The sequence below is a fragment of the Macaca mulatta genome, chromosome 4, assembly GCF_049350105.2.
Source record: "Macaca mulatta isolate MMU2019108-1 chromosome 4, T2T-MMU8v2.0, whole genome shotgun sequence".
In the NCBI taxonomy this organism is placed as follows: Eukaryota; Metazoa; Chordata; class Mammalia; order Primates; family Cercopithecidae; genus Macaca; species Macaca mulatta.
Genome location: NC_133409.1, coordinates 16,919,703 through 16,945,227, shown reverse-complemented (window position 1 = coordinate 16,945,227; position 25,525 = coordinate 16,919,703). Strand labels below are relative to the sequence as shown.

General features: G+C 42.0%; 1 protein-coding gene across 4 annotated transcripts in view; it reads left to right on the top strand.

Moving 5' to 3' along the window:
- The window catches only part of FYN (FYN proto-oncogene, Src family tyrosine kinase), a 208,570-nt gene that overhangs the window by 1,008 nt on the left and 182,037 nt on the right, over positions 1-25,525 (top strand). The gene's annotated exons all lie outside the window — the stretch shown is intronic.

The following is a 25,525-nucleotide window of genomic DNA, read 5'->3' as shown; positions in this document are numbered from 1 at the left end:
GGAGACACACAAAGTACCCTAGGATAGGCACGATGCTTCTTGTCTCTCCTCCCTGGGGCTTCCCTTTCTTTCCCATGAAGCAGTTGGTCTCTCTGAGTCTTTCCTGCCACATTTACCAAAAAATAAAAGAACCCCCAGATGCCGGGTGGCAGGTGTCGGCATTTTGCTGTGTTCACAGACCAGTAGTGTTGACTGGCAGCTGCAGTGTTTCTTAGATTTAAGGGGACAATTATTCCAGCAGTCTTAAGAGTTGCTTTACTTTTAAGGTAGCCTCCCTATCCCTATTCTTTCCCCTCTTCTTTTGGGGACAAGTACTAAGAGCTGGGGTAGAGTAAATTGGTGTGGGGGTCACAAGAATTTTGTTTCTGAATCAGAATTAAATTGGTATTTGATAAGGGGGAGGCAACCTGACTGGCTTCTTCTATCAAGTCTAAGAGGTCACTGTGCTGATGTCTTTTGAAATGAAATCCTGTCAGCCCAGTGATGTTGTTTTACCCTTTTATTGAAGTAAATACCTGGGGACGTGGATAAAACGGTCTAGAGTTAGCATTTGGAAGACCACTGCAGACTGTCTTTTGCCTGCTTCAAGGTAGTCTTGGGACGCCCACTTCCTTTCTCACCACCCAAGCAACTGCAATACTTTCCACCCTTTGTACTGTCTTCTTCCCCAGTCCCTGCTCCATGGTTACCCTGTGTTCAGATAAAGGGACTCGCAGACTTTTGGAGGAAGTGGTTTAACTATATGAGGCTTTGGGGCCACTTGGCTATGAACTGGGGCTGTAGAGAATCTTGACTGAAGTCTAAACCATCTGATGTTCTTTTTAAGGAGGAAATGTTAATGTAAATCTGGGGGCTTAATGTTCCGTTTTGTAAACCAGTGACTATTACACGCTTAATCGATATTGTCAAAACTTAAGTGAAACCCGTTCTTCCCTAAAAGTATGGCTCCTCGACTATTATAAGTAACAGAACTGTAGGTTTCTTTTTCAGTAATTTTATTAGAAAAGAGTTATGATTCGTGAAACATTTACTTATGTGCTTTTTAAGAACATTAATCGTGGAGCTTTTTACATTAAAAAAAGCAATAGGGTTAATGAGTGTACTGTGAAAACAAAGGGTCGTTTGTTTGATGCCGGACCCAGGAAGGAAAGCCAGAGCACATAAACTCGCACTCTGTTGACCAAGTTTGAGAGACTTAATGATAAGGTTGAATGTGAGCAAATGCACACTCTGCTTTCTCCTGGGTCTGCGATCTCTAACCCCATCTGACTTCCTTGAAGTCCTTTTTAACCTTTGGCGCCCAGCTCAAATGTCATCTCCTCTGTGAAGCCGTTTCCATCTTCTCCTTTCCAAACAAATCATCATATTTTGGTTTCAAACTTTGGCAGCAGTTACTACGTTTGGCATGAGTCTATTTCCACCATTAGTTGGTCAGCACATTGATAAAAGGAACCTTATCTTATTTATCTTGTTTCCTACCAAGTTTTATCTTAGTGGGTACTCTGTTTCATTTAACAATCAACAAATGTGAGTTAGGTCTTTGGTACGTGTTCAACACCTGTATCAATTAGGCTAATGTTAGCAGTTGTAACAAATAGGCCTGCAAATATATAATGGCTCAAAAGCAATAGATGTTTATTCTTGCTCATTTAATAGTCTAAAGTTCATGTTTCTGATCTGTAGGTGGCTTTCTGCCATGCAGTGATTCTGGGTCCCACACCCCTATCTTTTAGCTCCACCATCCCATAGCTTACCATTGGAACCTGTTTCAGCTTACAGAAGGGGCAACAGAGAGAGTAGACGGGGCACACCCACTTTTGAAATACCTTAGCCTGGAAGTGACACCATCACTTCCTCTCACAGTCTTTACTTGAGGGCTAGTTATATGGCCACATTTGATTGCAAGGGAGCCTGGGAAATGTAGTTTAGCCATGTGCTCAGAAAAAAGATACAGAGTAAATACTTTTATTGAACAGCTTTGCCAAACACTGCCACTTATCAAGGCACATTCACTGCCCTCAAGAAACTTACAGGCTAATGGGAATTAAATAGAAATCTAGAATGGACACCCGTCATTGCTTTTCTTTTGATTTTATAAGTTTAGATCTTTTCATCCTAAGCATGTTTCAAAAATCTTACTTGTTGTCATGTTTCAAATGTTGCCAATTCCTACTCAGTAATCCCATGTAATACAATCATCTGATGCTTCCTGTGTTGACTTTGATGTGGTTCTTTTACCCCAGAAGCACCTTTCTTGGCTTAATTTTTCATCTGGTCATTCTGTAGACTCCCAAAGTTGCTAGGAGAGTCCTTAGAAATCACATTCCTTCTGGATGTTGTGGCTCATGCGTGTAATCCCAGCACTTTGGGAGGCTGAGGTGGGTGGATCACTTTAGCCCAAGAGTTTGTGACCAGCCTGGGCAACATTGTGAGACCTTGTCTCCACGAAAAATCTTTTAAAAATTAGCCAGGCATGGTGGCATGCATCTGTGGTCCCAGCTACTCAGGAGGCTGAGGTGGGAGGATCACTTGAGCCTAGGAGGTAGAGACTGCAGTGAGCTGAGGTCATACCACTGTACCCTATTTCAAAAAGAAAAAAAGAAATCACAGTCCTACTCCCTCTTAATCGGAAGAGGAAATTAATCAGCCTGAGAGGTGAAACTGCTTGCCCCAAGGCCTTGCAGCTTCTTAACGGAAGGGCAGGAGGCTCAGCCAGCCAGCTCTTCAGGCCCACGTGGGTCTCCTCTGTCACTCAGCTGCCCTCTTTGTCTGTGAGTCTTGCATATTCCACAGAGGTTAAGTGACCTTCCAAATCTCCAGGAGCAGCGTTCTAGTGTTCTGGGTAGTCCCTGTTCTCCACAGGCTTCCAAATTGTTGGAGCAATTCCATTCATACCAGCCATAATTGTTAATGTACTTATTTTTTACAGTGAATACTTCATTATATTCATCTGTTCTGCAGACATTAGCCTAGTATGTTACTTTGTGCAAGGCACTGGGGAGATGAGGTCCTGGAAATGAATACTTCTGCTGTCCTTGCTTTTCAGAAGTTCATGGTCTACTAGAAGAGATAAAAATAATTAATAATTGCTAACATTTATTGAACATTTACTATGTGCCAAGCACTGTTTAAGCTCCAATCTTAACAATAATAATATGCAGTGGTTTCACTTATAATCTCCATTTTACAGATGGGAAATTGAAGCAAGCTTTAGTAGCTCGTTAAGTAACTAATTCAAGATCATACAGCTACTAAGTGGTAGAATCAGGATTCAGGTCCTGATTCAGTTTGGTTCCAAAGCCTTTGCCCTTAGCCACTAGGTAATATTCAAAATACTACATGTTATGATGGTATTAAAATATGTTATGTGCCATAAAGGAGGGTGACTGAAATGCTTTAGAAATTAAGACTTTTGGTTGATGGGAAATAAAATTTTATAACCAAATAGAAATAAAATATTCATCCCTGCCCTCCTTTCATTCAGACTCTCATCTGTTACCTACCTGGGAAATACAAAATTAAATTAAAAAATGGTAAAGCAAGGCATGTCGATACAGGAAATAATTTTACTCTGTGTGATTCTTTATTTGAAGCTGGGTCTTTCTGTGGTACACAATTAGGTCTGTATAAGTTTATGAATTGTCTACATGCTTACTCATTTAACAGCATTCATTCATTGCATATTCTATTTGCCAGACAATGAATTCAATGGTTCAAGGCAAAAGAGATGTGATCCTGTCCCCAAGGAATTTACCTGCTAGTTTTGCAGAGCTATAAAAGAGTCTTCGAGCAATGTTACAAATGCTGTGATTTTAGGGGTCCATGTAGGATGCCAGAGAGCATACAGAATGGAGCATGAAACTGGAAAAGAGGTGCGCAAGTGGGATAGCCAAGCAGAGAAGGCTGGAGGAGGAGGGGTCTGAAGGCGAGATGAGTAGAGATGGCTCGGTGAGGGTTGTGGGAAGCCTCCTGTCCCAGAAAGAACAGCCTAGAGGACGAATGCACAGACCTTTTGGGGGAACTGCAGTTAGTTCAGGGCTGTTTGGAGTGGTACAGAGATGGACAAAGTGAAATGACAGAGCTGAAGGAGAAACTGAGAAGATTCTTGTAAGTACTTTATCCTGAGTGCCATTTAAGAGTTGTAAGTGGAGATGTGGCTTTGATGTGATTGTATTTTTATAAAGATCTGGCCACAGTATGGGCCTTTGACGAAGGGCAGGCAGAACTAGTGCAGGGAGGATAGTTATGGAAACTTCAATGAGAAGTAGATGAGGGTCTAAATGGAAGGAAAGGAGGTGCAGATGGAGCAAAAAAGACAGAATGAGAGAGCAGGAGACAGGGCATGGGGGTAGATAGAAAAGAATTTCTCTGGGAAATTAGGTGGAGACAAGTAGTCCAATAAGGAAAGCAGCGGCAGGTATCTAAGTGATGACTTTATCTTAAACACTTTAGACTTCCAGGTGTAGTAGCTCAGAGGCAGGTAAATAGAGAGGTCTGGAGTGAGGGACAGGACTAGGTCTTTTTTTTTTTTTTTTTTTTTTTTTTTTTTCTGAGACAGAATTTCACTCTCGTTGCCCAGGCTGGAGTGCAATGGCATGATCTTAGCTCACTGCAACCTCCACCTCCTGAGTTCAACCGATTCTCCTGCCTCAGCCTCCTGAGTAGCTGGGATTACAGGCGCCCGCCACTACACCCAGCTAATTATTGGGGTTTTGCCATATTGGCCAGGCTGGTCTCGAACTTCTGACCGCAGGGGATCTACCTGCTGCAGCTTCCCAGGGTGCTGAGATAACAGGCATGAGCCACTGCGCCCAGCCAGGACTAGGTCTTGAATATAAATTTGTTAGCAAATTACAAAATACTTGAAGCCGTGGATGTGGGTGAGGTCACCCAGGGAGAGTGTGTGGAGTAGAAAGAGCAGAAAGGGCGGAGAGCGAGCCCAGGAATAGAGGAGAAATCAAGCCCAGAATGGGAGAAGAGCCTGCGGAGTACTAGACCAGCCTCAGAGTTGAGCAACATAAAGAACAAAACGTGCAGTTGGATTTAGCCCTGAAGATATCTGAACCTGCCCAAAGCAGCATCAGGAGAATTAGATGAGGAGAAGTCTAAAAATCTGTTGCTCCCCATCCAGGGTAAAAACACGTATCAAAGCCTGCAGAACATACAACCGTGAAGGACTCGCAGTTTTTCATGGGCACGGGCCATGGAATCGTAGAGATCGTGTAGTCAACATGTTCATTTTACTTGTGAGGAAAAATGAAGTTAGATGAAGAGGTTAAAGCAACTGGTCCAAGATGGCAAAGTCACCAGGTTTCACACCTTTCAGCCCAGGAGTATGGTGTGGTTAAGAGCATGGGGTTGGGGCTGGGCACGGGGGCTCACATCTGTAATCCCAGCACTTTGGGAAGCCTAGGCAGGTAGATCACCTGAGGTCAGGAGTTTGAGACCAACATGGCCAACATGGCAAAACCTTGTCTCTACTAAAAATACAAAAACTAGCTGGGCGTGGTGGCACAGGCCTGTAATCCCAGCTACTTGGGCGCCTGAGGCAGTAGAATCGCTTGAGCCTGGGAGGCAGAGGTTGCAATGAGCCGAGATTGTGCCACTGCACTCCAGTCTGGGTGACAGAGGGAGACTCTGTCTCAAAAAAAAAACAAAAAACAAAAACAAACATGAGGTTGGAATAGGGTCCCGGTTTGACCCCTTCCAGCTGTGTGAGCTGGACCAAGTTTCCTGGTCTCTCTGTGCCTCCTTTTCTTCATCTTTAAATGGGGATAGTAGTTCCTGCCTCAAAGGGTTGCTGTGAGGATTCAGTGAGTTAATACATGTCAAATATTCCAAACAGTGTCCTACACACAGCAAAAGCTATGTGTTTGTTTCTGTTAATCCATATGTATGTGTGTATGTGTATATACACACATATGACATACATGCTTTAGGCACCTCACCGTTCTTTTCATATAAGTGTGGGTGACCATGTAATTCCCATAGTCTTATAGTCATTATTCAACAGATTCTCGATTTCAGATTGCCAAGTGCATATAAGGAAACTTTGAATATTTTAGAGAGATTCGGGTGATTGTCAGTTCTGGATCAAAAATTGTTAGAAAAGGTAGAAAAGTTACTTATATGGTATGATTGAAAACAGCATTTTTAGTAAGAAATGCAGCACCTTCATTCTTGAGAACGGAAAACATGAAAGCATTCTGAAGTTAGCCCTGTAAAAGGGTTTCTTTTAGTCAGATAACCAGAATTTTACCCTGTTTACAATGGAAATCCCTTGAGTTTGACTTCAGAATGTGATCGTGACTTTCTAAAGGTAGAATGAACTATAGAGTAAGAAAAAACTTATGGGTTATGACTTTCACACACTTGGCTCCTATGAAAAGAGTTTTTTGTGTTATTTAGAGGACTATAATAATTTTTTTAGTGTTTCTAGTTGAGCAAATCTAATTTTTAGCTACTAAAACACATGAGAAGCCTGAATGGTATTATCCAAATGGACTTGGGTGACATGCAGTATAGACAGCTTAGGAGTAAGTGACACTCTGGACTTGATTAGAACGCAGTAATCCTGAAAGAATATAAATTGAACTGGATTTATGGTCTAATAAAAACGTGGGAGGAAAAGATAATGCTTACTGACTCATGAAACTTTAACAATGTTTGTAAGACTCTGAGTTGTCGTAATATTTGGATGAGAGTGCTTTCCTGTTTGTCTCAGCCTGCTTCCAGAACAGCCTGCTTTGCACCTCCCTCTGGAAGTGAAGCCTGACTTGGGTCTTCACTTCTTGGGTATGCTTAGGAAGCAGAGATCACGACATTCTCTGCCCTTGTAAACCCATGACCTCCAGCAGCACTTGGTTGGTTTGGGCAAATATGTACTGAGTACCTATTAACTGTAAGAGTTTGGGGGAGAAAAAAGTACCATGAGAAAGTCCTAGTCCATTGCTTATTTGCCTTCAGAAAGCTTTTTTAGAGGACTACTTGTTTCTGGCCTTGTATTCTCCTTTCTGTGATACTGTACAAAAGTAGAGAGCATACCACAGCTACCTACTCCTCCCTGAATACACCATAGAAATAATAGCACGTGCCATTTTATTGAACTTGGAGGCATGTGTTAGCTGCTTACATACAGTCATGTACTTAATCATAGCAACTCTAGGAGGCATGTATTATTATACCCATTAGTTAAATGGGGAGACTGAGGCTCAGAGAGGTAAATGGCTCATGGTCACACAGCTAATAACCAGTAAAGCCAGGTCTACGTGGCTGCTAAACTCCTTCCTGCTTTTGTTCCAGAACTGTGGTTCCTCATTCCCTGCCTCCTTGCCTTTGCTTTGCAGTGACTTCTGTGTCCTGTGTTGCAGGACACAGGGGCACCTTTACCCACTGTGGAAGTCTCACCCTTTCTGATGACTCCCCTCAAAACCTACCACCTCTTGGGAAGCCCTCCCGTCTCTCCTACCTCTGGGCTCCCAGAGCACGTGATTACCACCTCATCATCATCATCTCATCATAGCCTGACTTGTAAGGCAGACAGTAGGACAGTGGGGCAGACACTGGCCTTTCCCACTGACTTGTGAGCTCTTTGGAAGTCAGGGACTCTATTTTGTGATTGATTTGCCAACATAACACCCAGCACAATTCTAGGAGGTACTACCATTATTGTCCCATTTAAAAGATGGAAAAACTGAGTCACAGAGGCTAAGTGATTTAGTCAGCGTCACAGAGTAAGTGACAGAGCTGGGATCTGAACCCAGCAGTCTGGCTCCAACATCTATGCTCTTCACGCTAAATTTGTGCCATCTCTTTAATGAGATTGTAAACTGTGAGGGTGGAGATGGTGCCCAGCAGCTCCCAGCCCAGTACCTCACAACTCTGCACAGTAAACATCAGCCCTTTTGTTCTCCTGTCCGCCCCAGCAGAGGGACAAACAGAATATATTGAACCAGGTCTCATCACATAATAAGAAAAGAGCACGAGTATGCTGAAGATCTCATAGAATGCATATCCCCAGGCTTCATTCAGATTCGGTGGGTATGAGCCAGGCAGGGCTGAACACTTGTCATCTTTTCTGTATCTGGGAACAACAGTGAGAAGGGAAGAGTCAGCAGGCAGCTCTGGAAGACAAGGAAGGAAGCAAACGTAGGGAGTCCCAACTAGAGTGTTGGGAGCAGGCAGAGAAGTGGTAGAAACCATCCATCAGCCGGAGTCAGAAGGTGCCGAAGCTTGCAAGGGGCTCGGGATCATAAATCCGCACAGAAAGACCTCTTAACTTGTAATTTAAAGGTTTCTAAGTACCTGTGCCTTTTGAATGTGCTGATGGATTTTATCTGATGAATTCAAACACTTTCATTTTCTTCAGAGCTTCCATCTTTGAGGTACCCAAAAATAGTAGGCTTTTCATGGAGTTGTATAAGGATTCCATCTGCTTTATATTGAAAAGTAGGGCTTTAATGGAAAATTAAAAATGAGCCAGATCTCCTTTCCCACAACAAAGCCCAGGGCACTTTTCCCAATCCTTTCTTCTTTTAATCCCCAGAAAGTTACTGAATCTGTATTTCTGTGAAATCCTGCCCAATTTAAATTCTACTGAAAAGGCAAATAAACACCAACAAGTTCCTTCATTTCCACACAAATGTTGTGTCTATTTAGAAGCAGTAACAATTTCAAATGTTGCCACTCGTGAAATTTGATTTTTGTTTTAATTTTATTTTTATGTTATTCTAGAGATTGTGTGATGTGTTGCCTGTACCTAGGCGCATACATGCGCTAAGGATATTTTAAGAAGCACTGATTTCTGTTAATGGTTTCTCTAGTTGCTATCTGAGTTTGAAGGGTATCACCTTTTATTGTCTAGTTTATTTTCTAACCTAGAAATACAAACGTGGTTCTTCATTGTTTCCAAATGTAAAACTCAGAAGGAGTTACCGGTGAACTCTTAACATTCTGTCATTCTCTATCATTTGTCATTGTCTCCTACTTGAAATGTCCTTCTGTGGCTGTCCTTTGGTTATTCCTTTGTCTGATCCATATTCTCTGGATATGTGATATCCTTCAGGCTCTCTATGGTTTGCAGATAGCTTTGGCTTCACTCTCCTATTTCCTAGATTGAGCGAGGAGGTGTTGATCCATGTCACTGTGGATGTGCTGGCTAATGTAGATACTGGTTCTTGGGCCCTGTCCCTTTACTAAACAGCCCAGTGAATGGAGGCAGAATGAGCAGGTTCCTTAGCCTGGCCTTCAGTGCCTTCTGTACTATCTACGTTCTTCCTTAGTCATCCTGGCTCACCTCATTTAGCAGATGCTAATGCTTGGTAAGCCAGAAGCCCATCACCATCTCATTAATTGGCAATATGGCTCTGGCCTTTGTTTTCCTTTCCCAGAATCCCCTGTCCTCCCCTTCCCTTCGAATTCTACTTACCTGTCTAGGCCCAGCTGGAATCCCGACTCTCGAAAGCTTCCCCCAATCTCTTTATTCTCTTGCATTGAACACTTGTATCTGTCAATTGCCTCCTAATAAGTGATACCTGACATTGTTAATTAAATTCAATATGAGAAATTCAGGGTTCAGAAGGTTTTTACAACTTGCCCAAGTTTGTACATCCAGTTACTAATTTAGCTTAGACTAGAATCCAGTCCTCCAAGACACACTTGGCCCCACATGTGCAAAAATGTTGGCTGCTCCCCTTTTTGACTGTCCACCTCAGGCATGTCCACACTGTCATTCACAGTGTGGATACTCAGCAGTGTTCATTTGGACAGGCCCGGGGTAAGGCACTGGAACGTGCAGGGCTTTCTGGGCATCTGTGCTATGAGGCTGGCATCCTTTTGTACATTGAGCTTCTGTATTTTCTGGTGGCACAAGATTTACTCCCTACTGACCCACAGCACAGTTTGGGTTCATTAACTGTCCTAGACTGTTTTAGGAACCACCATTTCATTTTGAGAATGGTATGTGTTTGAAGATCTTTTGTTTGGAATCTTGAGCTTTTTGTTAAAAATTTAGGGTGATTGGGGAAATAGTTACTCCTTTGCCCTCTGCCATCAGGTTTTCATCCACAAGATTTTCACTAAAAAAGAAAGGAAATGACATCCAAGAGCAGGGAGAAAATGCAGAATGCTTCAAAATCTACAGGAAATTGGAGGAATACAGTAATAAATGATGGGCGAGAGAAGAATAGCCAAATGGATCGCCAGTATTGTTGGGCCTGAAAGTATTATGTACCTACCCACTTCTGGACCTCACAAAGCAACATTTAACTGAGTGCCTCTGCCATGTATAGCCCAATTTTGGCTGTGGAAGTGCCTTCCTCTCCATGCACTGATTTTGTTCACTTTGTAGTAGAGTCTCCTTAGCGTAGGAAGAGGGTTCTGTCCCAGACTTAAGGCCCTACAAAGTAATGATTTAAATCCACAGCTCAGCTATAGCCTTTGTTTGTATATCCTTCAAAAGAATGATTGAAAACAAGCTTTATAAAATGTTTTCCATGGTCATAGGGAGGGACCCCTGGAGTCATTTCTATAACAAAACTCAAAACAGCACAACAGGCAGTGTTGGTCTGCATTCATGAAGAGCCTTCTCAGCTGCCTGTGAGAGCTTGCTGTGATTCCTCGTTAATGGCTTCCCCTGCCTAGTCCTCTCCTGGATGCCAGGTTTAATGTATCTGGAATAGAGAGCAGTAAGAACACTTTCTGTGGATGTAGGCCAACTGCTGCAGCTGAAAGGGGGAGGGGAGGTACCTGGTGCTTTACTGTTGTTTGAAATGCTATTGTGATCTTCGAGAAGCGGTGGTGGATTTTTTTGCTTGCTTAACCATACACTGTCTGTCTATAATTTAAATGCTTTTCCTGCCACCTCCCCACCACCACAACCACCACCTTAAATGTGGGAGATCACATGGCACTTTGACAAAATATACTTTCCCCTCTGCTGGCATATAATGTCACCACTTCATGTATTTATTCATTCTGCTCATGTCCACCCTCTTTTGTACACGTCAGCGTCGACATTGTCCATTTTCAGAAGCAAGTTTCTAGAAGGCTGAGAGTGAACCTTGTTTAATTTGCCTTGTGCTGTGTAACACTACACTGTGCATTTATTAAATGCTCATTGGTTTTGATTCTAAGCTTCCAGGTTGAGAGGTTTTACATGTGTTTTCAGTACTTCTAGAATGAGATGCTTCTTAAATAACTTTTCTTCATGCAGGTGATACATTGGGTCCTCTGAACTTATGGATCCTTGGAGTCATGGTTTAGAATCCAGATTTTGGTTGCATGTTTTAGATTCCCCCTTATGTTCTGCCACCTTGGGTGAAAATGCAATGGCCCTACCTTCTAATCTTGCCTGCCCATTAGGGCCAAGGCATAGATAATGTGCTACACCTCACCCTTCTTTTCATATAAGTATGGTTAACCATGTAATTCCCGTAGTCTTATAGTCATTATTCAACAGATTCTTGATTTCAGATTGCCAAGTGTTAGAGGTTGTTCTCTTAGAGGCTGAGAATTACTCAGTGAAGACCAGTGAGGGTGAGGGGTGGCTGGGAAGGTTCTGGAAGGACTGATAGAGTGAACAGAACCAGATGCCTCTGTGGGTGCCAGCAGCTCCTGGGAAAGGGACAGGTTCTGGTTAATTTATTCATAAGTATGATCCACGAAGGATTGGCACTTAAAAAACTGCAACCCTAAACATTATTTGATTGTACCCCAGTCCAACATGCCATGTGGGTAAGAGTCCCTGATCTGGGGCGCCCAAGGCAAGCCCTACTGCCTTTCCTGATCCTCACATCTCTAGCTCTGACAGAGGTTCTGTTTCCAGGGAATGAAACACCGTGGCCCACATCCCTAGAACGGGGCTTCCTTCCACACAATTGAGATCCAGAACTGCTGCTGCGGGAAGATTCCTGCTCTGTGCTCCCCACCAAAACACCCATGGGGTTTTCAGTCTAGCCCATGGTTGAGCTAGGACATGCAGGAATGATCCACTAAAGAGGGAGGTGTTGGTGAGGCAGGAGCGAGAAGGAACGATGGATGGAAGGAGATGGGTGAAGAGTTGGTGGAGGTGAGATCCTAATTAAGTATAGAGTTAGACCTTCTATTGGTTTCCTGGGACTGCCATAACAAATTCCCACAAACTCACTTAACACAAGAGAACATTTTCTCTCATAGTCCTAGAGGTCCAAAATCAGAAACCAAGCTCTTGGCAGGGTTGGTTTCTTATGGAATCCCTGAAGGAGATTCTGTCCCAGGCTTCTCTGTGGCTGCCGGCAAACCTTGGCTTTCCTTGGCTTGTAGGCATGTCACTACAATCTCTGCCTCCGTCTTCACAGGGTATTCTCCTCTGCATGTCATTTCATGGCCTTTTCCTCTCTTACAAGGACACTTGTCACTGAATTTAGGGCCAGCCCTAATATGGGATATTCTTATCTTGGTATTCTTAATTTAATTACATCTACAAAGACCCCTTTTTCCAAATAGGCCACATTCACGGGTTCCAGATGGGCATGGTGTTTTTTTGTTTTTTTTGTTTTTGTTTGTTTTTCTTTTGTTTTTTTGTTTTATTTTTTTGGTTGAGGAGTTGGCACCATTGAACCCACTATAACCCCCCAAAGTAAGAGAAAGTAGCCGTCACTCAGAGAGAAAGAGAACAGACAAGAATAATATTTACAAGATCGCATGCCTACTAAATGGCAGGCATGGTGCTATGTACTTTACCTGTGTGATTTTAACTGTTACTGCAAGATAAATAAAGATACAGTGAAATTTGCATGTGAGAAGAAAGGAGTTCAAAGGAGTGGAATGTCCTGGAACTTTTCTGTGAAGCTGGAGGCTGAACTGTCATCTCATCTCATGTTGAGAGATTTGGAGAAGGGAGAGTGGGCTTGGAGAATCTAGAAAAAATTCAGCCAGCCACTAAACTATAGGGTAGTGTGTAAATAGATGGATAAAAAATATTACGGTGTGAGGCCCCATTGGAATTTGCACATATGCTTATGGTTCCCTTTAGCCCAATTTTGTGACTTTGCCTGGTAATACTTGTCACTTTGGAATGAAAAATCTGGCCTTGTGGTGACCTAGAGTTAGGCATTGGTTTGAATAATAGGATGCTCTAAGAGACTAAAGAAAACATCATTTGAATCAGCTGAAACTAGTATTCGGGCTGGATAGGGACATGAGCTTGGATTGGAGGTGCTAGATACGGAAGGGTCTGAGGCCTCGGACATGATGACTGGGCACAGCAGTTCAGAGAAGGAGTGACAAAGGTGAGGGGGCCTCAGGTGAGGAAACCCAGGGAAGTGGAGAGTTCCAAAATGATGCTGATGCAAGGCTGGCTTTGGACCTCCACTCAACGGTAGGACAGAGATTGAAGATATTGGGTAGGAGGAACTCAAGAAACGGAAAGCCATAGGCTCCCCTTGCCCTTGGTTCAAATATGAATGTATAATGGTATAGATGGTATCTTCTAGGAGAATGACCTGCCAATGTGTTGCACTTTTTTTTTTTTTTTTTTTTTAATCCTAGGTAAGTATTCCGGGACCTCTGAGACCTTGTGTTATGAGCAGCTAGTTTAGTGGGAATAATATTTTGAACTGGTATTCAATTTACTTTCCCTTCCTCCTAATTCTTGTTGCCCTGGGTGTCTCCCCCATTGAAGCTAAGGATTCCATCACTTCAAGGGGAGGACAGAACATGGTCAAGGACAAAGAAGACATTGTTCAGCTTTTGACTTCCAAAACAGGCCCTTAAAGCCTGTTTCAGAGAACAGAGTTAGCCCAAGCCTTCATTTAAGAGAGACAGGCTTTGTTAAAAGAAAAATGGTTTTGTGGATTCCAAGCAGCCAAATCTCAGAAGGCCTGGCATATATGGTACATTTAGCCACTGAGGAGGGACGCTACAGGATCACTTCCGTTAGCCCAAGGGGAAAATCGCTTCCTGGGTTGGCAGGAGGAGCTTGCAGAGATTCAGAGGATTCCAGGGTTAAGGAATGGATGGGTCACTGAGATCTAACACCCAGTTGTCCTGGGCTTCTGCTTACGGGGTTATTGAGATGATAGAAGGCCCAGGTAGGTGGGCGACCCCCTGTCAGCAAAGAGCACTGGTGCCCTGCCTCCTCTCTGGAACGCTGGAAGGAAACCACCTTGTAGTTTGCCCTGCCGTAGGGCGTGTTTAGGTAGAAATAGGCCCTGAGGTGGTGTTCCTTCCTAGTTCCCCAAAACCTGTACATGGCGTGGGGAAATCCCAACAGTCCTGCTTATGCCCTTGGGTGGATGTAAAGGTACTGAGGGATCTAGGGTCAGAATAGAGAGGGCACAGAAGGGAAGTGTGCCAGTCTCCCTGCTGGAGGCTGGCTGAGATCGTGGGCACAGATACTGCTGTGAGCCCAGTGAGGTATTGACCAGCTACGTCAGCCAAACCAGGCCAGCACCCAATGACAAAGGAACAAGACATCCCACAGGGGCCAGAGGCCAGCACTTAGACTGGACCTTCTCCCCATCGCTGTGATGGTCTGTAATCTCTCTGGGGAGAAGGTGGAGAAGGGAAGGAACAGAGCCCTGAGAGAAAGCTTGAAGTGAGTTTAATTTGACTAATTGCCCTGAAGCAACTACAGATTTAACTTTGAAGCCACTAGGTTACCTGTAACAAGTAAGACTGAGTTTTTTTTTTTTTTCTGCCATAAGTAGAAATGCAATGATCATAATCAAGTTGAATTCAATCATGCAGAAATAAAGTAACATCTTTCATGTATTGTTAGGTAGTAAGTGTATATTTCAAACCTGCCACTCTGCATTTGGGCTATATTTTAACTGCTTAAACTTTTTTATTTGTGACAAATTTACCTATACTCTTGTAGTATACCATTTTTCCTGTGATCAATCATGGCTTAGTATACCTGTCTTAGGTTCATTTGGGGCAAGAAGTGTGCGGTTCTGTCCTCAAGGGACAGTTTTCCACTTGATGTTTCAAGGCCGTGTGGGGTTTCTGGCTTCCCATTATTTAGCTAGTGGCAGTTTTCCCCTGAGAAGGACCTCAGTTGCCTTGGGGCCTCAGGTCAGTGGAAAGTATTAGAATTTCAAGACTTTCTCTAATGAATTTACTGTGATGCTGGAGATTAGAGGAGAATTTTTACTGTGTGTGATCCTTCAGTTCCATATTTTAAAGGTAACAGGGTGAATAGTAGAAATGTCTCTAAATACTAGGGGAAATGCTCTTCATTTTTATTCAGTTCTCATGTGCTAAATAAAGTATCAGTTTATGAAGGGTTTCATTTCCAAGTGTAATTTGTAAGTAGTTACCAGAACACTCAAATGAGAGAGGGGGAGAAAAAACCAGTTAGCTCTTTTTAATCGCATTTCATCTCTCTTTGACATTCATATGAGGATGATGCTGCATTTAAGATGATGTATTTTAAAACCTGCTGTTTCTGAAATACCTAGTAATTTTGGAAGGGAAATCATCAGGCTTGCTTTAAAAGTGTGCCTTTATTAGGGGTGTTCTGGGGTGAGGTGGGGAGTTGCCTGTTTAGATACTGCGTATGTATTTTCTTACCAGAAAATTATTGTGACACTCTTAGCAAATTTTCTCAAAACATAAATATATCTCATATTTTTGCCTTGTCTGTCAGGGGGGAGCCAAGAGAGTTAGAGATGGAGAACCACATAATTTAAATTGAAAAGAGTCAGTAAATAATTACACTGATAGAATTTAAGAAGTATTGATTTATTAACTGACATTTAAAAAATATTTTAGACCTGTAAAATAGTTCTCTTCAGAATCTTTTCAGAAATAAAATGTTTAAAACTTAAAAACATATGTCCATATAGATTAAATTTAAAAATCTTGTATTGATTATCTGAGTTTTATAAAACAATAACATAAGTAATTATTTTTCACTCCCATTAGTCAACTTTTTAGCTATGTCTCTAACACCTATGCCAGTGATACTTCATATAAAGAATGAATTGTTTTTAATTTTCTTAATAAAGTCACCTCCAATCTCTTCAAAGCTGTGTTTATAGTTAGTATTTGAAATTAATATCTTTGATTGGCTTCTGTGTGTACATCACAATATTTCACATTGAGAAAATAGCTCTTAGATACAAAGTCCTTGGTGAGTTCTGAATAAATTCTGCTAAATGGAAGCTCTTCTTAGACAAGTTTTAAAAATATTGAACTGTATAACTATTTTCACCCAAATATTTTCACAGATCGTTTTCTCTCATTCAGAATTCTTCAACAAATATTTTTATAAGACAAAACTTACAAAAGTAAGTTGCTCGGTGGTCCTTTTAAATGTTTTGTCAAATTTAGGTGGCACAAAATTGCAGACCTTCTCAGTTTCACTCCATTCTGGTACAGAATATAAACGTATCCAATCGAAACTAGGCACTCCATCAAAAGATTGCCACAAGTCAAGATATTACAAAACATCAGAACATAATTTCAGAATTAAATCTTGAACACTAAGTTCTCATCATGCAATGTGTTCAGTTCCTCCTTTGCTTTTGTTGGAATAAATTTGAGCATCTTCTGTTTACAAGCCTTATTTTCAATAACTGCAAAAGCTGAAGTGTTTTGGTGCTTCATTCACTGCTTTGATCAAAGACTTCCAACTAGTTTGGAACAGAATGCACCCAAACTTTTTAAAGGATTTGTCTGTCATACCATTATGGCACACCCAGGTTAACATAGAGAGTCATATTTCAAGCATTAATAAACCCAGTTGATGATGACAGGGGGCAAAAGAGAAGGAATATACTGCTATGTTGAAGTGTTTTTGTATTTAGTATTGGCTTTGTCACAAAAACTTTGGGATATTTCTAATTGGGTATATATAACTATTAGTTAATTTCTACCTCTGCAGTTTTTACATTCGATAGGATATAGCCACTTGTTCTAATGCGGTTATGAATTATGCATGTGCCATAACACATTCTAAGTAACTGTCTGCACCATAGGTTTCTTGATTTAGTTAATAACATTATTTTTAGCATCACAAATTTATATTTGTATTGTTCCTGCAAAATCAAATCATTTTATCTTCCGTGTTGAACTTTTTACCGTTTACAGTAGCATTTACAATAATATGAGATGTTTTACCTGTGATAAAATAAATGTCCACAAGTTTTGTTTTGATCCCATGAGATAAATGAAAAAACTTATTATTTGAATTAATGGATTTTCTGTTTAAAACACCTGGTAATACTAACATAAAACTGGAGTAATTTAACTGTTGGTGAAGTTTTTTTCTTCTGCTAATGAAGCTAATACATTAAAGTCATTTCACTTTTCATATATGTGCAAAAAAACCTGAGCTCAAAAATAAGCAAAATCAATTTGGAACAACAGACATCTGATTCAAAAGAAATGTTCCTAGAGTGCTGTGTTAGTAAACCTGCAGCTGCGAATGTTAAATCGTCTTCCTTAACATAGTCTTCCATCATTATTAACATTTGAAGTAGTTGCTGTTGCCTTTTTAGCAGATTTGTGACTTGTGGTTTATGTAGTCAGTTATATCACTAAGGCTACCATGATGGATAGTAAATATCAACAAGCATTTTGTGTGAATTTATGTTCATCACCTGCTTTCTTGAAAAGCAAAAATTTGGTACTTAATTTTTTATTAAACTTGCATTTTCTTTTTCTTTTTAGCTCATCGCTGCCAAAAGGTATATTGCAAAATAAAATAGCGTAACCTTTCAATAAATGACAAAAACACTGAAATGAGAACATTCAGACAATTCTTTAAAAGGTCTGTAGCAGAACTGTTTCCTGTGAATATTTCATGTATGCCAAACCTATAACTTTCTGTGTTTTCCATTAACCCTTCTGACTGCTGTTTCGTGCATCTCAGGCTGCAACATGGGTCACAGTACAATGGTCAGCACATCTAGTGTCTGGTGGAGGCAGTGGCCTGGAATACTTTTCCCAGTACCAATCAAGACTGGAAGCAGTTAGCTGCCCTTAGCTGCTCATGTCCAAGTACTCTTTGTTTTATGGTGAGCATACTGCGTGTTGTCCTTGAAAGGGAGGTATAGCTTACACCACGATTGGAAAGGGGCAGGAAAAGAGATGGATTGTCATTGGTCATCTTTCAGCTTTAATCACATGTTAACGTGAACATTCGCTTCACTGTATAGTTGTCTCACACACTGGTAGATAAGGTATGGGAGAAGCTGCAAGTGCAAAGTAGAGGTTACAAAATCCTTCCTGGTATATTTTAAAATAACCAATAATAACACTTGGTTTACAAAGTGAAACGTCTGAACAAGTGCTTAACCTGACTGTCTGCTGGGACAGCAGGCATAAACCGGCACTTTTGCAGACAAAGGGAGGGACGCTGTCAACCTGAGTAGACAATCACATTTCTCCATCTGCTTTGCACCCTCCTTTGTCTGGACTCTGCCCCTCTCTAGTCTTAATCTTTCCAACCCCACTTCCCACAATGGCTGAATGAGCTTTTAAAAAATCTATATGACAAAGCAGGAGGATCACTTGAAGCCAGGAATTCGTGACCAGCCTGGGCAAGACAGCGAAACTCCGTCTCTACAAAAAATTTAAAAATTAGCCAGTCATGGTGAAGCACTTCTGTAGTCCTAGCTACCCAGGAGGCTGAGGTAGGAGGATCACTTCAGCCTAAGAGGTCGAGGCTGTGGTGAGCTATGATCTTACCACTGCTCTCCAGCCTGGGTGACACAGTGACACCCTGTCTCTAAAGTTACAAATTCATATATTTAAAAGAATCTCTATGAGATCATGTTGCTCCCCTGATGTCATCCTGTCGCAGTTAGGATAAAATCCAGCTCTCTGCCACAGCCCAAGCAAGAGGCTGTTTGTGCTCTTGCCTGATTGTCCCCAACTAGATTTTAAGTTTCCAGGGAACATACACCTGGCTATGTGCCTTCTTTGTCAGAAGGGGACGTGAGAGTTGTGCAATATATTTTCTTGATGTGATGAATTTGGTTTACTTTGAATTGATGAAAGAAAAAAAGGAGTGTCTTGGTAATCCATGCCAGGAAGCAAATTCAAGTCTAAATCTCTGTGTTCCAAATATCATTTGTATCTCTGATAACAAAGTTGGACCCCAGAATGTATGACAGGACTGGATCCTCTCCATTAGTGGAAGTCTTATGATGCGTAAAACCATTCTGATTCTGTGGTCTTCCAGCCCCTCTCCACCTCTTGGAAGTGTGAATTCTAGGGAATCTATTGTCTTCATCAACATTAGATCAGAGACTTTAAGTACATTTGGAAAGGTGCTGCTCCGGGTGATTTGGGGAAAATGGACGTGCAAAAGCTCATGCGACTCTCAGAGACCTATGATGTTGGTGGTAGAGGAATACTCTGAAGTCACAATTGTGAGACCTTGTTGTGTTCTTGCACAACTGCTTCTGTTGCTTCTCTTTGTGAAACGTGCTACTGTTCAATTTTATCATGAATGCCTTTCCAAGGACAGTAAATGGTTTTACACACTATGACATCGTTTCCATGGCAACTAATGTATTTTAGCAAAGAGAGACTGTGATAGAAGTAGGCTAAAAAGGACAAATACAGAAATGGCACAGTGTAAAATGTAGGGCAGTGTGTGTTGTAGTAAGGACTTTTTTTCCCTGGCTTCTTGTTTAGGAAAACCTATATAACTAGATTTTGGATTTTTTTTTTTTTTTTTAACTCTTACTAATAAAATTTTTGCTGCACCCAACATAGTCTCGTGTTTTTCTGACACATTTCCTTCAGTTGGTACTTGGGCTTTTTGTTTGCTTGCCTTAAAATGAGATAATTTCCATCATATGTAAACATTTGTAAGTTTATCCATCTTAAAGGATACACTCTCCTTAATCCCGATTCTCCTTTGGCCAACACCCCACTTCTCTGCCACCCTTTAGTTCAGTTCTTCTTGAGAGGGTTGTCAGTACTACCTGTCTCCACACGGTGTTTGTTAAAAATCAGAGCCATTCCAATCTGGCTTTCATTCGGCCATTTGATCCAGTATCACCCGCTGGTCACACCCTCATCCTCTAAGTCTACTGCAGCTCTCTTCTTTTGTTTATTTAGAAGCTAACTGCATGAATATACATTTTGAGTAATTCCACACCACATCAAGCCCCATTTATGTCAACCATGATTAAGAAATATAAGGGAATGTGTTACCCTGCTTTGTATATCTGAATACATTTGGATTATTTTGTTATATGATAATAAAACCCCCTCTGTGCTCTTAAATAAATCCCCAATGGTGAGCAGATAGCAGTCAGTTTCCTATTTAACAGAAGGAGAAACAGAGGCATGTACCTTTTTATTACTTCTAAAGAGAGCAAACCACTCTATGGGCTGGATCATACATACCCTCATTTGTGTTTTGTTGGGCCACATGGTGTGTTTTAAAAATGTAAACTAACACTTTTAAATAGGGCAGTATTATATATAAAAGCTGAGATTTCCAGTTTCTCCTTAAAAGAAAGGGAAGGTTTGACAAAACTGAACCTGCCTTGTCTAATGATAACAGCTTGCCCAAGCAGTGTTGTGGCTGTCTTCTTTGGAGGGAGCAGGGCTCTTCAGCTCACCCAGCTTCATCTCACCTGCGTTACTCATGTATGTTGCTTACCTGGCCCCTGGGATTTTTAAGTATGTAACCCTTGCCTCACCATCTCCCACCCAATCGCAGAGCAGATAAATAGCAGTGCTAGGGATGAAACTTGGTTTCCAAGCCAACCTCTTCCTCCCGGCCTGTGGACCACAATTCTGTATTGTAGAGAGTAATTCATAGGTCAGGGATGAGGGGCATCATCAGGTGGTCACCATGATACTAATTGAAACAGACCATGCAGTTAGGGTTCTAGGTACACTGTTTTTATGGGGTCCCCTCCCCTCTTGGTTGCCTCTATCAGAAGTTGTGTGCTCTCAATTGTGATGTGCAAGGCGGAGGTGCTGGGGTAGAATGTGAAAATTTATACGTGCATATAAAAACTGGCCCCAAATGAAAAGCTTCAGTATCATAACAGGGGTTTCATATTTTCCAAATCTTCAATGAGCATGTATTACCTTTTTAATGAGTTAAAATAAATGTTTACATAAGATAAACAAGAACAAAATAGTAATACAAAGTACACGTAGCACTGGCTGAGACCTGTGCCGTCCTCCCAATGTGGGGGACACCAAGGCCTTCCCCAGCCACCTCTGCTGTCCTCTACTAGACTAGAGTCTTTCCCCTAGATGCCCCTGGGGTAGTACCAATGTCTAGTACCAAGTTCGTCACTGCCCTGTGCCCCTCATTTTGAACATGCACATATCACTGTACCTTGATTGGGACTGTTAGGTAAGACAAGAAAAGAAGTTGCAGTTGCTGCCATCTCTAACCTTGGGACAAGGTTTGTGCATGGAGCAAGACACAGGAGAATGAGCTAGTTTGGAGCCAGAATGAATGGTTGGAGGAAAATACATTTTTCCTGGGGAAACGAGGCAATGAGGAATGCTCCACAACAGAGGGCCTTGTCTGAGCTGGGTCCTGTCTCAGGCGCCTAACCCAGCTGTTGTGCGCACAGGAGACTGTGGTGACCCTGAGTGTGGATGGTCCCACACACTGCGTGTCTGTCTGCAGCTGCATGGGCCTCAGGGAGCCCTGTGAGAGTGGGCCTGTTCCTGGGCTGCAGGCAGGGAGCCAGGGGCTGCCCCATTGCCAGAGAGCATTGAGGAGCTTCTGTGTGTGGTCTGTATATGTCTCAGCCTTCTTTGGAATTATGGCGGAGTCTGTCCCTGCCTGGTCATTTTTGTGCCTTGGATCCTAAGTTAAGAATAAGTGAAGGAGCACTTGTCCCTGTGGACACGCTTGATATGAAGTTGCTATCAAATGGCTATTTTATCCTCAGTCACCACTGACATCACTCCACGTACGGTTCTGAGGTTCTCACTTTAGTTGTGGTTGAATAGAGCTATGATCATTGGTGCAGAAAGAAGCCATTCAGATGTGAATCTGTGAAGATGTGTCTAGCAATGTACAGATGTTTTTTGGCAGGTCAATGAATATTTTAAATCTTTTGCAAGTAGTAAAAAGAGTTGAATCTGAAATAGAGAAGATACTATGGCAAGGGAAAATCATACCTCATCTCTCTCAATCTTCCATTTTTAAAATAATCAGACAAAATCCTAAACCATGATTTAAATCTTGGATTCATCATGGCCCTTAAATGTCCTTCATCCTGTATGAGACGTGATTACGACCCTAATGTATTGAATCTCTTTCAATAGCAAGAATTGCTGGGTAGTAGTCAACATAATAGCAGAATCTCCAGGTTGGATCTCCATCATTTATTTAAAACTAAAGACACAGGACTGAATTTAATGAGGAAGATCATCTTCTGGTTTTGAATACGTTGTGTGTGGTGTGTGCTTACACTCTGGATTTACGTACTCCAGCACCACCCCAACACGCACACCTCCTGGTATTGCAGGGGCGAGTAGGGTGGGCCTGATTTAATTCCCTCTGTCACCTCCCCTCTTCACCCTTCCTCCAGCCATCACCAGAGTTGGCACACGCCCCTGTATGTTGCAGGTACCATGCTTGGTGTAGTCCCAGTCACCAGCAAGCTGACAGTCTAGCAGGGAAACGGTGAAACAGGCCCTGTGCAAAGTGCCATAGGAGCACAGAGAAGAAGAAATCTAGTCCTGCATGGGGGTTTGGGCAAAGGAAAACAAGAGTGAAAGGTGATTTTGATCTGGACCCTGCAGGCTGATGAGGAGCAAGTTGCTACCCAGCAGGGTTGGCGAGGTTGGAATGACAAGGCATAGCCCAGCGCCAGGAATATATTGGGGCTGCCTTTCTTTTTCGGCCCCTTCCTGGGATTGAGGCAGGTTAAAAACACAGTGGTACAGTGCTACTGCTGGCTACCTTCTTAGCTACTGTACACTGTCTCTCACAGTCTGGCGTCTGCCTTCCTTCCCACCTTTCTCCCTCCAACGTGCCACCATCCTCCTAGCCACTCCTCTGTTCTGTGGCGCTGTCAGGCCTCTGGCCATTCTCTGAGCATGCAGCCCGCTCGCCTTTGACTGTGTACTGGTTACTCCGCCTGAGTAACATTTGTGAGGCTCATAGGGAGATGTCTGTGAGCATTTGGAAACAGTGCAGGGGGGTGACGGGGAGCTGGAGGGATGACTTTATCAAGAGAGAGCTCAGGGTTGAGGATTGCTCAATTTTGTTTATTATCTGTGCGTTCCCCCAACGTTGGAGGATTGGTCTGATCTAGACAGTTGGAAGTGGTTCATTTTGGTCAAGGTCTTGTCCTTTGGCTTCCATTCCTACATTTGACCACACATTTGCAACATTAATGGATCAGCCTTTTCCACTGGGCTATCTGGGTCACTTCAGTTATGTTTCTCAAACAAAACATCAGCAGTGCTTCAGCAAGAAGAATAAAAGCATGGAAAATGCCCTGATGCCCAAAGCCCACAATTGAATGGATAGACAACTGTTTAAAATATCTGTATAACTACATATGCATATCAATATAGTATCTATACACATGTGCACACACACACGGGGGATGCAGGTAGGGTGGGAGAAGCCTATCTTCCCTTAGTCTTGGAAACCTAAAACTTGCATGTTCAAAAAATCAGATTTAGAATAAAGATAAATTAGGAAGATAATTGGTCAGTTTTAAAAAATGATTTTTAAGAAAATATGAGTCTTTGAAATAAAAAGTATCTCTATTTCACTTAAACATTTGTGAATAAACATTTCCTTATTCTCAACTTTTCAGAAAGACAGCCTTAAGAAAGATATACGTGGTTTGAAAAGCAAATGCCACTCTTTATTCTAGATAGCAATTCTATTTTGCGTCCATCCTTATCATCTTTGAAACAGTGGAGCTGCTGCCTAAAAATATTTCAGTATCTTGCTTGGAGTCCTCAGAGTTAAAGCTGTGGTGTCCTCCTTTTGGTTTATGGCTGCAGAATGATGGGTGTATATATTGTTTTTGTTAGTTAACTCCATCTGTTTCATAAGCCTGAAAAAGAAATTGGATGATGCCGTATATACGTATGGATGGATAACACTCCTTATGCAGTAGTGAGTCAGCAGCTTCAAATGGGTTTTCCGTTTTCCTATTGGTACTGGTTGCTAAAGTGCTGTAGCGTGAAGGCTCATTCTTTCAGAATCTGTTGTGAGTTGGGCATCCTATGTTGTTGGAATTACACAGTATGTTTGAAAGAAGGGTATTCAAGTTTCTTCCCTACATTAGAAATGGTAATGATTTTCTAAGTGGTCTTTCTAAGGCTGATGAAAGAATCTTTCACCTTGTAAACAGAAATCTCCTTATTGTGACCTGTAAATCAGAGCAACAACTTTTCTGAGCCTCTGCGGAAGTGTTCAAGAGTGGCAGGCAAAGTTCCACTCTATATATGTTCCCTTTTGTGAAGAGTTCTCATCGTATTGATTTATTCTCTTCTGATTATAGGGAAGCAAGTTAAAATTTCTGGACAAATAATTCTCATTTTATACAGCTCAGCAGTGTCTAGATCCTTACAGGTTAGCCAAAAGAAAAGGCGTGTATTGCCTGGTGGTTTCTCTGTAGGACAGGACAGCATGTCTCAGAACCCAGGAAGAGGTGGGATGATATGGGTTGCTAAGGCGTGAGCTGCAGTGGCATGCTGATTAGCACATTCTCTCTCACCTCCATGGTGGTTCTCTTGCTCGTCTCCAGTGAGTTCATGATTTGAATGCACATCTGCAGAGAACAATATATGAGTTTCAAATTCTCTTCCTCGTGGTCATTTTTTCTTTCCTTCATTCTGAGTCATCTTTGACTAAACAAAACAAAGATATTACTGTTAATTATACATCTTTACAAATAGTGCAAAAATTCTTGTGTGTGTGTGTGAGCGGGAGATGATTTTGATAGGAATAGTAATTTATGATGGGGGTGTTTTTAATCGTGGATCAGGAAGAAAGATACTAAGAGTCACATTGAAAAGCTTAAGAGTCTCTACTAAGATAGGAAACATTGTGTCTGCCTTTTTTTCATGTTTCTTAACTCAAAACTCTCTGCCCTAACATATTGTTGTAAACGTAATTCCATTCAACTATCTTTATTGTTCTCTTTAGACACTTTATTCAAATTGCAGCTTTATTCAAACAGCTAAAATCGCAGATAATAAATGAAGTACCATAATATTGGCCAGTTGTAGGCACAGCATGTGAACAAACTGGAAAGCCACCGTCCTGCTCCTGGCACTTTAAAGATTAATGTGAAGCGTGCATGGGTGTCATCAGAACCAGCACTCAGTCTTGCCAGGGGCTTGGCACAAGGTTCTAAGGTAGTCCTGGGGCTGGAGTTCCATGGACAGGTTGATGCAGGCTGCTGGGTGGGCACACCTCCTGCAGAGGGGAACCCCAGCTGCTGGGAACCAGGGGCCATCTCCAAAAGGCTTTTTTGACAGTGGGGCCCACCCACAGTCAGGTAGGAAGGGGGAAAGTATGGGCTGGGTGCCGGGGGTGTTTTAATCCAAGAGGTAAATTGAGTAAGACCTT